Source organism: Stegodyphus dumicola, chromosome 4, assembly GCF_044657685.1.
Source record: "Stegodyphus dumicola isolate Sdum_Otavi_A_Nest chromosome 4, ASM4465768v1".
NCBI classification, from domain to species: domain Eukaryota; kingdom Metazoa; phylum Arthropoda; class Arachnida; order Araneae; family Eresidae; genus Stegodyphus; species Stegodyphus dumicola.
Window position 1 is genome coordinate 121540767 of NC_140771.1, and position 15619 is coordinate 121556385.

General features: G+C 32.0%; 1 protein-coding gene across 3 annotated transcripts in view; it reads left to right on the forward strand.

The window, feature by feature from the left end:
• Positions 1-15619, forward strand: part of LOC118201099 (receptor-type guanylate cyclase Gyc76C-like) — a 1003202-nt gene that overhangs the window by 301961 nt on the left and 685622 nt on the right. The gene's annotated exons all lie outside the window — the stretch shown is intronic.

Genomic DNA, 15619 nt, shown 5'->3' on the forward strand with positions numbered 1-15619 from the left:
CAGAGTGTCGCTATGTTAAATTAATATAGTGATTTTGCATTTATTCTATTGTGGTTTAAGCACTATCGACGAAATTGATTTAATTCAATTCAATAAGTTTCAATGAAATGCAGGAGAAAATGCGTATAATTTATTATTCGACATAAGGAAAGTCATGTGGTGTACACATCAGAATTTTTAAAATTGTGTTGCAGTTTGAAGCAGACGAGAGAAAAAAAAAAAGTCTTTAGTTTTGTCATCTTAGCACACTTAACGAAGAATTTGTGATATTCGGGTGTTCATATTACCTAAAAATAAAACGCTTGTTGTAACATTATTATTACATCTAATTTCTGAAACTGAATATTCAAAGCTATTTCTTCATTCTCTGAATGACGTTTAAATATACTTTCTTATTTATTTCCTAATTTTCTTTAACTGATTGCTTAATAACTAAAATTTTATCATTGATAACGTGTAATTGTGACTAAAAAACAGAAAATAAAATACAGTAGGATTTTTACACAATACGCTTTTATTTGAAATGGATGCACTAAAAGGAGAAAAAGAATTTATCATATAGCTTAATGAGAATAATAGATTAAATAATTCTATGGATGGAATTCATCTATAATTTTACATCGTGAATAATAAACGTGTGCGTCGCCTAAGTAATCTATTTATTTAATTCCATTGCAAAATGTACAAGTCATTATCTTTTTTAAATTTTCTATTAATTTAATTGCATTGTCAAATTTGTAAGCCATTATCTTTTCTAATTTATGATTAAGCGTCCTATTCCGTTATTTTCCCGATATAAAATCGTAGATAAATACTGTAAATAGAATTATTTAATCCGTTATTCCCTTTAAATATATGATAAATTATTTTTCTCCTTTTAGTACATTAATTATCATATCCATTTTAAATAAAATAGTATTCTATAAAGAGCTTTTATTAGTCGTATTTTATCATCTCATAGAATAAAATGCCGAATATTTTGCTCCTTATTTCCTAAAATACATATATTCTACAAATTATGGCAGGATGTATAATACTTTTTAAAATGCATGTTTTAATCGCCTTATTTGAAAATTTAGAAATGATTATTGAGATTTTAATTATCTGTTTCATATGTTAGATATGATTAGAAAAATGATTCGTTTAAAGTTTATCTAAAAATAACTCATGAGTTTAAACTATAAAACAGGATACATATCTCAAACTTTTATTTTCCCAAGTCAATGCAATTTTTTATACAAAATTTATACAAAATGCGTATACTTATATTCCGCCACAAAATGAATTGTTCATTTCTTCTGTTTGCTGTGTGAGACATTTTCTAGATACTGTTTAATTTTTAAATAAATTCTATTCCTTTGTGTTCAGTCACAATAGGGGGATTTTTCACTGTGCGGTAATATTATGTGAAAGTGAAGATCACTGTTGTGAGTTTTTCATAAAGTTCGTCAAAGATAAGTCATAAATATTATTAAATCTGTCCTCAAATCACAAATGAATTATGTTTCCGTTATATAGTTAGAACGTGTGTGGCAAATTCCTACGGGTTCTCAATGTGTAACGTGTATACGAGCCAGTTTCCCTTAGAAGGTCCTCCACGAAGGCATCCCTCCCTTTAGGCAGATAGCCCTCGTGTGCTTTGCCATAATAAATAATCCAATCCAATCCTACGAGTTCTCTATCTGCGCTAAATGTATGCTAAACTAAATTTTATTTGTTTTAATAATTGTTCCTTAATGTCAAATATTTTCTTGTTTTAACTTATTCAGACAGTTATTAAATATAGTGTAGATTGTTTAAATTAGTGTTACTTTATTATATGAATTGATTAAAATAGCGTTAATGGAGAATAGAGGTTTTTTTTTTTTTTTTTTTAAAGATTTTTTTTTGAACATTTGCATCTAATAAGTGTTAAAAACACAATTTTTTTTCCGTTAGTTTATCTAATGCAGAAATGCCATAAATTATAAGAAAAAGAGCGTAATTAAACAAAAATCATAAGCAAAAGGATATTTGAATTAGGCATAAATCCAAATAAAAAGAACATATCAGTTAGCTGTTTAGTGTTACAAAATAGTGTGTGTGTATTTTTTTTTTTTTTATTTTTAAAGTATTTTTTTAATCAGACATTTTGTTAAAAGTACCTATTATTCTTAATTTTAAATATAAACGTAAAGTATGCTGAAAAGCTAAAAATGACAATCGCACTAATTCTTTCTGTTGAATTATAAAAGCTTTTTTGCCCAAGAGAATATGGATTTTTTTTTTCAGTTCTCAGTTTACTTTGCCTTTGTTTCAATATTTAAATTTTCTTTTGACTATGCGCAATAGCATTGCAAGCCATATGGTGATTATGAATATTTTCTAGAAAGAACTTTTAAACAAATTAATATTAGGAAATTCTGCAGTTAGTTTTGCGTCCATTGCTGAATATAATTCTTTTCTTTTTTGGATTTTTCTTTCGAAGAAAATTCGAAATCTTTATCCAGTTTCTTTATGCTTAAAGGAACTGACTTCTTCCATATGCTTTTTCAATATAAAGAGAAGAAGAAAGGACTCTAATTTGATTGATGATAATTTGATAATCGCTTCGCCAAGAGCACAGAGAGCGAAAACAAATAAGAAAGGAATGAGGAAGGAGTTAAAATTCCCAACAGTTTGTCATATCCGCATTATTTTACCTGATTTGGACATTTTAGCTTCACTTAAGTCAGTTAAAAGAGGGAAAAGAAATAAAAAAATAAAATGCTTGCATATTCTTCGCGTGACTTATGAGAATATTTTGAAGGTGATTAAACATGTGTTTACATAAATTCTATTACCCTTCAATAATTTCTTTTTTTTTTTTTTTCCCGGAAGATGTGCTAAATTTGTCTGAGGAAATTTCAGGAAGTGAAAATCTTAAAAATATTGATTATATGAATTTCGCATTAAATAGGAACATTTTCCCCTTTAAAGAAAACTGATAATTCTTTAACCAAGTACAGTAGCTGCCGCGTAATGTGATCGAGCTTAATTTTACCATTCGTATATAGTTAACGAACTACCGAAGTTCTTCCAGTTTATATATAGATAGTTTATAATGATCAATGATTCAGTAAATATTATTAAAGAGCTATAGAAAAAAATGTTTAAACATAAATAAAATTGCCGAATAAGAAATAAATTACCAAATAATATCAAAATATGTTATAAAAATTGCTAATAGAGAAATATTGACAAATAAGGGAATTTAGACGCCAAACAGCTTGCTTTCGAATTTTGTCTGCCGTTTTAAAGTAGGCAAAAAAGCAACCAAAGTTTGGCACAGATTTCGAATTATTCTATTTTAACGGCGATTGGACGCAGTTCCCGCTTCTTCACGATTAAAATTCTGCAGAATTTGTTCTTTTTCCCTGCTCCTGGGAGAGGAGGAGGAAAAAAATCAGAAAACGTCTACACCAAACGAAGGCTACGTTTTTGCTTAATTTTAAATTTTATACTGGCGTGCTCTCTTACATTGACTCGGGAATATCTTTTGAGTATGAAGTTCAGAGGTTGTGAACAGTTCATAAATGTAAAACAGAAGTTTCTTTTATGATCAATTCATAAATTAACTTTTGCGTTTAAAAATATTAGAAACAATTCCTAAATGAACTTTTGCATTTTTCTAACTGAAATGCTGTGAAAGTAATCATTAATATTTCTAGTTAAATTAAATTAGTTAAATTTTGCTGCTGTTTGAAGGATATTTTTTCTTTTCGTTTATTGTTATCAAAATAGCCGTAAACGAGCGTTATAAAATTAAGCATTAATGCATCTAAAAACAAACATCTTGCAGCCACTGAGAAGTTACAGTGGTTACTGGAGCCGACTGCGATACCAAACGGCTCGGGTTGGAATCCCATAGAAGTCATGATTGCAAATGTCCATCCTTTTATAAGAGGCAACGGTGGACGCCTATTTAGGTGCCTTTTCTTTTGAAATAAACGTATTAACTATTTATAATAAAAGATCGTGTAGATCTAATTGGCTGATTGATAATTAAGCCTGAGGAGATAGTTCAAGCCTAAACAAGATTGGGCGGCCTGCCTCAGCGTGTCTTTACGTAGGATAGTCTTTAAAGGAAATCGGACTGCAATCGCTTAACATCTCCAGAAAATATCTGAACTCTAGGCAGTCTGCCCTTTTACTGGAAAACCAAGTTGGAATGAACTATTAGTGAACTTTTAATTTTTTAATACTCTTCATATTGAATATAAATATTGTCAATATTGAGAAGACGGTTTCCATTTGTTTTATTTGAAATTAGAATATTATAAAGATAATTTTATAAATTCGATCTCTGAGACTAAGCGATAAAATGAAAATATTAAAAAAAAGGACAATAGGTCGATCGGATTTAAGCATGCTATACCTCAGGAAAGGGAAAATATTAAAAAAAATATATATATTGATCGGAATACAATTATGAAATAATAAATAAAAGTAACTGAAGAGTTTCATGCCTTCAGAATAGTAATATGTGGTAATTTGTCCTAAACCCAGTAAAATATATTTATTAAAAGCTTGCATCAGATTTTATCACTTGTATCTAACTTCCAGAATTTTAACATTTATATGGTTTAATGGAGATACTAGTTATGTTGAAATCTTAGGTTTCGTATGTTTTTCTTGCGTCAATATAAATAAAGAACGTTCAGATAAAAGTGGGCATTAAATCACTCTGACGTAGTATTTCTACAATATTCTATTAATTAATAATTCTATTAATTAATAACCGAAATGCTCCATGTCTTTTAATATTAGTTCTTCTGATATTTTGATGAAAGATAAAACAAAACTGCTACATACAGATGAAATTATTCTGATCTTAATCAAAATCTAGGCGCAAAATTGTAAACGTTTGGTAAATTATTAGCGCATCTAACAATTAGCTATTTTAATGAGAAGTTTCAGCAGTTATCTGTAATTTTTCCTCCTAGTAGTCATTATATTTGTAATTAAAATTTCAGGATTGAATATGGTACTTTCTAACTAGTAACTAAGTAATACTTTTGTATTGTTTTTGTTTAATTGTGGCAAAGCCCGTAGGGCTATCTGCCTACGAGGAGGGTTTTCTGATGGAAACTGGCTCTTATCAATGTTACACATGGGGAAAATCACGAAAACGCCACTATACTCAGCCCAGTTGCCTGAAATCGAACAGTCAAAAGGCTAAATTAAATGCCCGTACTCATAGAAAAAGTCTAAACACTGAAAAATGATTTTCTGTTTGAAAATTTCGGTGTTTTCAGTATATTTTCAATGAAATTATAAACTTAGTAACCTTCTCCATGGAATATTGTATTTTTGGTATATTCAAAATGTCATATCCTTCTTCTTGGGCGTGTAGATTCTGGATATGTATTTAATTCCTACCGTAGACGTATCATAATATGGGCATTACATAAAACAGCCATTTTAACGGCACAAAACTTTATTAACACACAAATAAAAATAATAAGTGCAAACGATTAATACACAAGTATAACTGCGTATTTTGCAACCAAGCTAACATACAGCACGTTTCCTTCATTACTTCGCTAGTCCCTACTAACTACTCTTCTCTAGTAAGTCTCATGAGAGAGAGGCGTTGCAGGCCGTTCGGCTAAACTGCGCATGCGTGGTCATCACGTCATGACACCTCCCCTCCAAAAGATTTGATTGCGTCTTTTAATGACCTGTCAAATTCACATATATAAACATATCTTGAAACAACATAAAATAACATTCATGAAATTTTCGAACTTAATTAACCAATTCTTACCATTTTAAATTAAAATTACTTCAACATAAATTCAGCAATCCTATTCATTTAAAAGGATGTAACATTCAATTAACTTTTCAAACTTAAATCCTTCACATAATCATAATCATATAAGCAGTTATCATATAAACGAGACAATACAAATCAATCATTTAAAATTAAACATAATGCTTTAGCAATCCCTGGATAAATCTTTAAACCTACTACATAACGTTAGGAAAAAAAAAGTTTAGCATTTTAGCACAAAAAAAAAAAAAAAAAAAAAAAAAAAAAAAATTCAAACTAAACAGTCAAAATGTCTTATAGTTCATAGTTCATAATTCATAACGTCAGTCATGCTTCACTCACTGGGAAACATAATCATGTCATTTTAAGTCACGTCATCAATAAACTCAGCATAGTCTTTTAGTCTACACATAATGTTACCATTCCATTTTGTTGACACAAACTACTAGATGCACATATCTACTTTTTGTTTCTACGATTAGCTTTAGCTGTAAAAGCTTATCTATTTGTCGATCAACTTCATTTCTTAGAACTTCAGGTATTCGATATGGTTTCTTCTTTTATGGCATACTTCCAGGTTTCAGTTTGATGCTGTGTTTTCTCACATTGGAGATTTTCGGAATACCAGTTCTTAGGTTCTTATGCCTTTTTAAAATTTCCATAAGTTCTTTCTTCTTATGCGGTTAAGGTGCGTAAAATCACATTCTTCATTAGAATAGTGTTCTTTTGCTTTCCGTGGAACAATTCTTGGAACGTTTTCAACTTCGCCGAAATCAATATCTGTATCATATATCACACCTACATTATTCACAGCGGTATTGAACTCCCGTATCTTGTTTGCGTGAACGTGCTTCACTGAATTGTCAGGCATTTGTACTATGTAACTATAATCAGTATGCTTTTTTATGATCGTAGCAGGTCCCGTTCATCTGGCATAAACTTTGTTTTGGCTATCAGGGATTAAAACTATAATCCTGTCACTTTCCTTGAATTCTTTATGACGAGTCTTTCGGTTACGGTAGAATGCATAAGCTTGTTGCTTTCCAACATCTGTAAGTCCTGCGTATTCAGAAGCTTTTTCTAATTTCGTTTTCAAATCATTCATATAATCGGTAACTGAACTTAACTGTCCATAAGGAACAGGAGTTAAATTAGTCCATGATGTTTTCAAAATAGACAAAGGGCCATTAGGACATCTTCCATAAAGCATTCGGAAAGGACTAACACCAGTCGTAGCATTAGGAACCTCTCGATAAGTCCAAAGTAAGTACGATAGATTAAATATTTCTACCAGACCATTTGAACTTGGATGATTAGGAGTCGAGAACCTTGGGGACGATCCGATCCTTTTCAAAAACTCTTGAGTCAACGAAGCAGTAAAATTAGTTCCTTGATCTGAAGCAACAATCTGAGGAATTCCTGTGCGTGAAAAGATTTGCAACAATGCATCGCATGTTGCTTTGGCATTCAAATTCTTCAATGGCACCGCTTCGGGCCACCTTGTACATTGATCAACAGCACACAGAACATATTTGTAACCTCTACAGCTTGTCTCTACAGGTCCTAGGATATCGACATTAATTACCTGGAATGGTTCTTTAGGACGTGTTACTGGCGTAATCGGAACTTCATCAAAGGGACGCTTTTTCGCTTGAAGTTGACAAGAAGTACAAGCACTTCAGTATTCATTTACATCTTTCTTGATTTCAGACCAATAGAACGACTATTTCAAACGTTCAGCTGTCTTCTTGGTTCGCAGGTGACTTCCCCATAAGCTAGAATGAGCTAAGTCCAAAATTTGTTTTCTTCTTTCCTTAGGAACGACTAACTGGTAAACTCTTTCTCCTAAAACTTTATCTTTATGATACAAAAAGTTGTCAATAACAATAAAGTTATTACTTCCGTTCTTAACATTTTGCCAGCATGTTTTTAAAGATGGGTCATTCATTTGTTGCATTCGAAACAGTTCTGAATCCGAAACACATTGATCGTGTCTCGTGCTACCTTTGGAAGCATCCTTACCTGTATCTTCATTTACAAGAGCACAACATTCTATTATCTTCTTAACAGTTTCATTAAATTTTTCATTAATTAGGTTTTCCCTATAATGGTTAAGTATTTCGTCAAATTTTCAGTTTCATGAAAAGTCATTTCACCGAAACTATCAGTAGTAATGTTTACATTTCTACATTCAAAATTAAACTTTTTTTTTATCATCTCCCCTTAACTCATTAACAGCACTTAACGACAAGAGTAAATTATTACATAATTTATCCACCATTGCAAATGTTATAAAAATAGGTGACATAAATTTATCATTTTCAGAATACATTACTAAAGTTAGGTTAATGAGAGGAGCTTTTTAAAGCTTGCCCGAAAGCTGACGTGATGATAACGCTTCCATGTGGCGTACGCTATTTTTCTGGTACAACGTCGGCCTTGACAGCGGTTAATTGCGTGCCTGTATCTGCTACTGCATTAATTAATTTACCATCACATATAAGTTTAACGGTTGGCAAGTCATCTATTAATTCTTTAACTTCTTGATTCGCAGTAAAATATTTAGAAGAAATCTTTGCAGTTATGGCGTTAGAATTATTCTTAATTTCTTCTTTAGCAACCCTTTCCTTATCTTCATGCAACAATATATTATGATACTTAGAATTACGTTTTGAACATTTTAATTGATAAGGGCAATTTTTTTGTTCTACAGTTCCTTTCGAAACAAAGAAAGCACCGATTAGAAGCCCTTAAACTCTTTTTCCTTTCTTCCGGAGACATAACGCATTTTTCCGAAGCATGATTTTCGCTTTCGCAGAATAAGCAAGGGAAAGTTCGAAAAACTGCAATTTTGCTTACATTAGTGGAATAGCTGGCGCCAAATTTGTTGGCGTTGAATGAATTCCGAGTGTGGAAGTTGTTTCGCTTTTCATTTGGTTGGGAATGCCTTCCAAGAGAATTAGCGTGACTCTTAGAATAAAATAAATTTAATGAAGTTCGTTCGCGACTTTCAATTTCCCGTTTTAGAAATTTCATGAGGTTGTCGACATTAAAAGTTTCCTCATCTGCGTTTTGACGAGCAAAATCAAGCGTTATATCCTGAGGTATGCATTTCATTAACAAAGGGTATAGTAAATTTCCATACGATTCGGTCTTGACCCCTATCGAATTTAGTGGCCTTACTTGTACGTTGCAGGTATCATGCAATTCCCTCAAAGAATTAATGTCATTAGAACCTCGGACAGGCCGTAAATTTAAAAGTTTATGCATGTAAGAATTAATAAGGTGATCTTTTCGACCATATCTCTCTTTGAGAATTCTAAAAGCTTCGTCGTAGTTTTCGGGAGATAAAGAAAAGCCTTCTATTGTTTTTAAAGCTGCACCGCCTAACAGGCTAAGCAAGTAATTAAACTTATCCACTTTAGATAGTTTTTCGTTTTGATTTATTGCCGTGTCAAAGGAATTGTAAAATGTCTGCCACATGTCAGCATTACCATAAAATTTATCAATCATAATCTTTGGCAATTTAACATTATAATCAGAACTTTTATCGACACCAGAAATAGATAAATTGTTACTATCATTAAAAGAACCATCAGAAACTAGCGAATTATTGCTATTTATTTTTTCTTTCAATAATTTTGTGCCTCTAAAGCTCAACTTCGCAATCTTTTCTTCGTATTCCAAGGCACTTTCTATTTCGGTTTCAATGTCATTAACATCAGTCAAAGTTTTAATTTTTTCATCTAACGCTCTCAAAGAAATAGCTTTTACTTTTAAAATTTCCAGTGATTCTTCAAGGTCTTTAAGGTTATCGGCTGCAATTAATGATTCAATAGCATTTGTTACTTTAGTAATGGCTGAACGAATAACTTTCCGTTCTTTCTTAGATTTCGTTAGCTCATCAGCCTTTTTTGTAACCTTGAATTCCAATTTACCACAAAATAAATTGAACAAATTTCTTACCTTTCTGAAGACTCACTTACGCATTTATCCGTGAACTTTGCAGAATGATATATCCCAGTTCTGACACCACTGTCATATCCTCCTTCTTGGGCGTGTAGATTTTGGATATGTATTTAATTCCCACCGTAGAGGTATCATAATATGGTCATTACATAAAACAGCAATTTTAACGGCACAAAACTTTATTAACACACAAATAAAAATAATAAGTGCAAACGATTAACACACAAGTATAACTTCGTGTTTTGCAACCAAGCTAACATATAGCACGTTTCCTTCGTTACTTCGCTAGTCCCTACTAACAACTCTTCTCTAGTAAGTCTCATGAGAGAGAGGCGTTGCAGGCCGTTCGGCTAAACTACGCATGCGTGGTCATCGCTCATGACACAAAATATAATCTTTATGAATAAACGTAACTGTTTTTGCCTATAATGCAACATAAAAAAAGAGAACCTATTATAATTGGATTTAAAATTGATAAACATAAAATTGATATGTGAGTCGGTAATGTAGTTACTTTACATTAAAGGTATATTAAATGTGATATTTTTTAAATATATTAACTAAACTGAAACTAAAAACAAAGTTTTCACTACATCATCAGTTAATAGTAAAATCATCACTTAATAGTAAAAGTGTAAAATGTTTACATTTTTTAGTGTTTTCAAAAAATTGTAAATGAGAATCATCTGAACAGTGAAACATGGTGAATTTCATTAGGATTATTTTTCAGTCAACTGATTGAAATGATTGTTAAATCCAAATATTTTTTAAGCCATGGTTTATAACATTTAGCGTAAATGTGTACACATACCAAAGTTTGTATGTTTTTTCTCTGTTATAAATTAAATTAGTTAGTTAAGAATTTGGAAAAAAAAGTTAAAAACTGAATACTATGAAGCCCTGTTTTTCAGTCTTTTTTATGTATCTTTGTTCTTATTCCTTACTTTTTATATTAATTGTCGATTTTATTCACATCTCAAACTTTTTGAGACTTGAAAAATTTTTGAGACTTGAAAAAACTTGAAAAATTTTTTCTTTCTTTCAGTAGCATTTCGAAGCGATGAAGAATGTGTGATATATCAGATTGAACGGGGCTTCATATTTAGCTCGTAGATTGAAAGAAGACCACTTAGAGTGTTAGAGCATTTGAATACGGAACAGTACACGAAAGATATCTGCCTAAGGAAAGGAGGTGCCTCCGTTGAGGACTTTTTAATATCGAATCTTTAAATACTAGTATTAAATCCTATCGGACAATTTTATAACTATATTCCTGTTAAAGTGCAAGCAATTCCATCTAAAAATCAGTCTGTTTCATTTCGCTGAAGTGTAAGCAACCAACTTTCTTTGTGCTCAACCCATGTCAACCTTTGTACCAACAAAACAAAATTTGCGAGAAGGGATTCTTTTTTTGTTTTAATTTAAAGAAAAATGCAGCTGATGGACATTGAATGCTGTGCGGAGCATATAGAGAACATGCTACATGCTCCATTAATGAAAACATCTGATCAGTAAAGTTTGAAGACTCATAGCTGGAGGGTTTAGCTGGGCAAGATTCATGTCAAACTTAAGAGGAGCTCAACCTTGGGAGTGACTCAACAAGCGATTTGAAAGCATGTCAGGCCATGGGTATGGCGCAAAAATAAAGAAACTGCGCTCCGTATGAATTCAACCAAGAGACGTCAAACCCTGTTTTTTTCTCGTGTGAACAACTGCTCCAAAGGCAAAATCCGAAGAGGTTTTTCAATCGAATCGTGACGGGGAACGAAAAATGGATATGCTACGAATATTCAAAGTGCAGAAAATCTTGGAGTATGCCCGGTCGTGTGTCAGAGCTTCAATGACCAAACCGAATATTCGTGGCAAGAAGCTAAAGCTGTGCATCTGGTGGAATCAGCTCGGAGTGATTTGTGATGAGCTACTCCAGCCTTACGAAACCATCACTGGGGAACATTACAAACAACAGTTGATGCAACTGAACCGAGCATTGAAGCTCAAACGCCCCTATTATACCAAAAGACACGACAAAGTGATCTTTCAGCACGACAACGCTCACTCACATGCTGCAAAAGTCGTCAAGGAAACTTTGAAGGTTTTTCAATGGGATGTCCTACCCCATCCACCGTATTCACCAGGCATTGCTCGTCTTTCTCTTTTTCCGATCGATGACTCATGACTTGGCCGAGCAGCAGTTCACCTCATGCGAAGAAGCCAAAAATTGGGTCGGTTCTTGGATCGCCTCGAAAGACGAGAAATTTTGAAACGCGGAATCCACATGCTACATGAAAGATGTGGAAAAGTCGTAGCTAACGACGAACAATACTTTGAATAAAATGCATTCTTCCAATTTCTCTGAATAAGGCTTCAAAGTAACAAAAAAGTACGTTCAAAACTTACTTGTACATCCAATAGAATCTGGTTCGTATTTGCTAATAATATAATACACAAATATAAAATAAAAATATAAGATAACACAGGATGAAAACCATGAAAACCAACCCCGCAGCCTGCCCGTTCGCCTGGGCTGGAACCAGTCGAACTACCAATATTTCGCTAATAAATTGTCTGAGGTTTTCGAGTGATTAAATTAAAATTCATTTTTTCATCTATTGTGTCATTAAAACTTAAACAAAAATGCTAACAATCAGTTAATAATTTAGTTTAAATATCAATATATGTCAAAACAGTTAATAATATGATATCTGACAAATTGCGCGGCATATGAAAGGAGTGATCAAAACTCCTTCACAAAAAAATGAGTTAAATTTTAGGCTTTTAATTGGAGGGAGGGTATTATCTCCTTTCTTTCGGCTTCCTGTAAATCCGGCGAGGGCAGTAAACATTTTTCACGTAAATCAGTGCATCAGTAAAGTGAATGACTATATTTACAGGGCATCGGACACATGAAACCTTTCCTTTGGAAAATTTGTAAATCTATATCTGATTAGTTAAAATGCTCCAGTGAGAAGTGTTAAGTCTGCTAGCAGAGGAATTGAAATTATTTTTTCCCATTAAATATTATAGAATTTGAATTCTAACGTTTTGAAAAAGACAGCATTTTAATCAAGCTGAAAGCAGGCCGAGAAATTTAAATTTGCATAACTGCCGTAGTATAGAAGTAGCATTAATACTCTGCAAGTAAAATATACGTATTACATTGTAGAGACATTAGTTTATTTCGAAGCACAAGAGATGGAATATGAGCAATGCCTTCGCCTGGAATCGAACCATGGACCTCTGGAATACGCACCGAGCGTGCTGACCACTACACTACGAAAGCATGCTAAGGAGGCGGGGGAAAAACCTTACAGCATTTTAAAATCAAAATTTTGATTCTAAATCTTTCTCATGTATGCATTATTTTTAATCCCTGAAAGCCATATGCACTTTCTTTTATCACATATGACTTTCTAATAATGCAATGTTATGAAAATATGCAAAATTTCTTTGCAGACTGAAGTAAAAATAGAACCGAATAATAAACCGAGGGAAAGCTTCTTTGTGAAGGAATCTGAAAACTTATCAAAATCATGCAGTTTTTGTATCATTGCATCTCGGTATATTTTAAAACAGTATTTCCAAACATTCAGTGATTTCTTGAAAACGGAAACAGTGAAGGCGAATTCCATCATCCAAATGTATGAAATGCGAAGCTGGCTTAAAAGTGAATTAAATGTTATTTAACAAATGCTCTACTTTTATAGTCCGTCTTTAGATATATATGATGGCAGGTAGAGAATTTATATTGAATAGTCTTTTTACGAGTAGTCAAGGAACTATTGCGTAAAGTAAAAAAGGTAAATTTTGATCAGAGCAGTATATATCTGTAACATTCGCAAATAGTGGTTTGTGAAGGAAGATTGAGTATTTGTTAGGATGTTGCGTTTGAGTCGGTTAGAATTTGTTCAGTAGTAAAAAAATAAAATAGATCTGAGTACCAAGGGAAAAAGCCAAAATTCAACATCCAAAGAAAAAGCAGAACCCAAACGTCCCCACATACAAAAAGAAAAGAGAAGGGGGGAGAAGAAAGAATAAAAAAGAAAGAAAGAGGAGCCAGAGATGCAATTTTATATTTTGGAATGGAAGTAGGGATTTTGACTTTTGTACCGGAAATTTCAATCTCCTCGTGTTATTGGCCCATGGCATCATCTCTTGGGCAATCGCAACGAGGGGTTGGATTTTTCATTCCTCTGATCAACGTTTTAAAAGTTTTCTTGAGGGGAAATAAAATATTTTTCTCAAACTTTTTTATGATTTGTTATACCGTTTAGAAATATAAACATGAGCTTTAATTTGCTGTTATGTGTTTATAATTTCTTATTAAATGTCTGTCACTTTAAGTCGATTTTGTGTAAATTAGTTTAGTAAATTTGTGTACGTTTTAAAATTTTCTTCGATAGGAAACTATACAGAGGATATTCGAAAAAGGTGACTGCAAGATTTATTTTTTCAAATATAGATCGTAGACAGTTCAATACAGATACAGATTATTTTCCTATGTGAGAGAAGATATTTGGAAACTCTTTCAGTAGTGTGTATTACAGAATTCTGTAAATATAAAATCTAAATCCTTTTATAGTTTTGTATGGAAAACGTTTCGTTTCGGAAAATTTTCATTAGGCTTTAATATTTAAATAAACAAATTTCTATACTTTAACGTATAAAATTCTGTTGGAATAATTGTTTTTTATTAAGATACGTCCTATAATCAAAATATCATCGCAGCCAAAATTTCGTGTGAGAAGAAATTCCTTCTAGCTTTTCATAACACAAGAAATAGAATTATCATTTTCAAATGACATCAAAATTGCTTTTTCGTCAAGAATTTTTATTCATTCAATACCCTTATCCTCTAAGGGTATTGAATAAATGACGTTGTTTTGTAAACTTATTTGGAAGAACTGCTTGAAAATAATCTTTCAAAGGCAAGGCACAATATTGTTTACAGGAGAGAAAAGACGAAGCCTAACTTTTCAGCAATTAACAACCAGAATAATTGGTTATAATTTCCGAAAAGCCAGAGATTCGTATTGTCAAGAGCTAGATTTACAGCTAGCCTTCGCTAGAGATTTATAATCTCTACTAGAAACGTAGAAAAGAAGCTATCCCGTTTTCGGTGTACATTCTGGCTGTTGGTTACATGATAAGCCATGAGAACCGTTGGGGTTAAGAAGGGCTTCGTATTTTCATCATGGCGATGAAGAAGTTATAAATTTGATGGATAATGAACTTTAATTCAAAACCGGATTTTAATTTCAATAATAAGCAATGAAAAATTATTTACGTTTTTCTCAAATATCCTCGAATTTTGAACCGAAAGATAAGGACAGTTTTGTATTTGACTTACTAAAGCATAATGCACATTTTACAATTTGATATTTTTGCTCTTTGAAGGATAAAAATTTATAACTTGTATTTGTACTATTATTGAGTTTCGTGCTTATAAGAGTTTACCCTATTTTGATAAATTTTATAGACAAAGATTATATGTCTAGAATCAGTATTTAAAAAAAAAACCTGGAACAAACTTTTTCTGACACTTCGTATATGGAAGTAAAAATATGGTTGGAGCGCCTTTAGTTTTAGTTAAATTTTCATTCTAAGTTCATTGGTCGCTCAGAAATAGAAAATATTTTTTTTTTACTTTGTTTTCTCTTCTACACTATAGGCATCGAGTGATTTTTGCTGTAAAGATTTGCTTTTATCACATTTTTCATGGCTCAAGAAATTTGTTCCTGTGTATTTTTTATTATTTAATAAAATATAATTTCTGCAACTGCTTTAATTGCCCTTTTCAAAGATCATTATCAGATGTAAATGCTTGCAAACTACGTAGTTCTTGAATATGGAAAATTT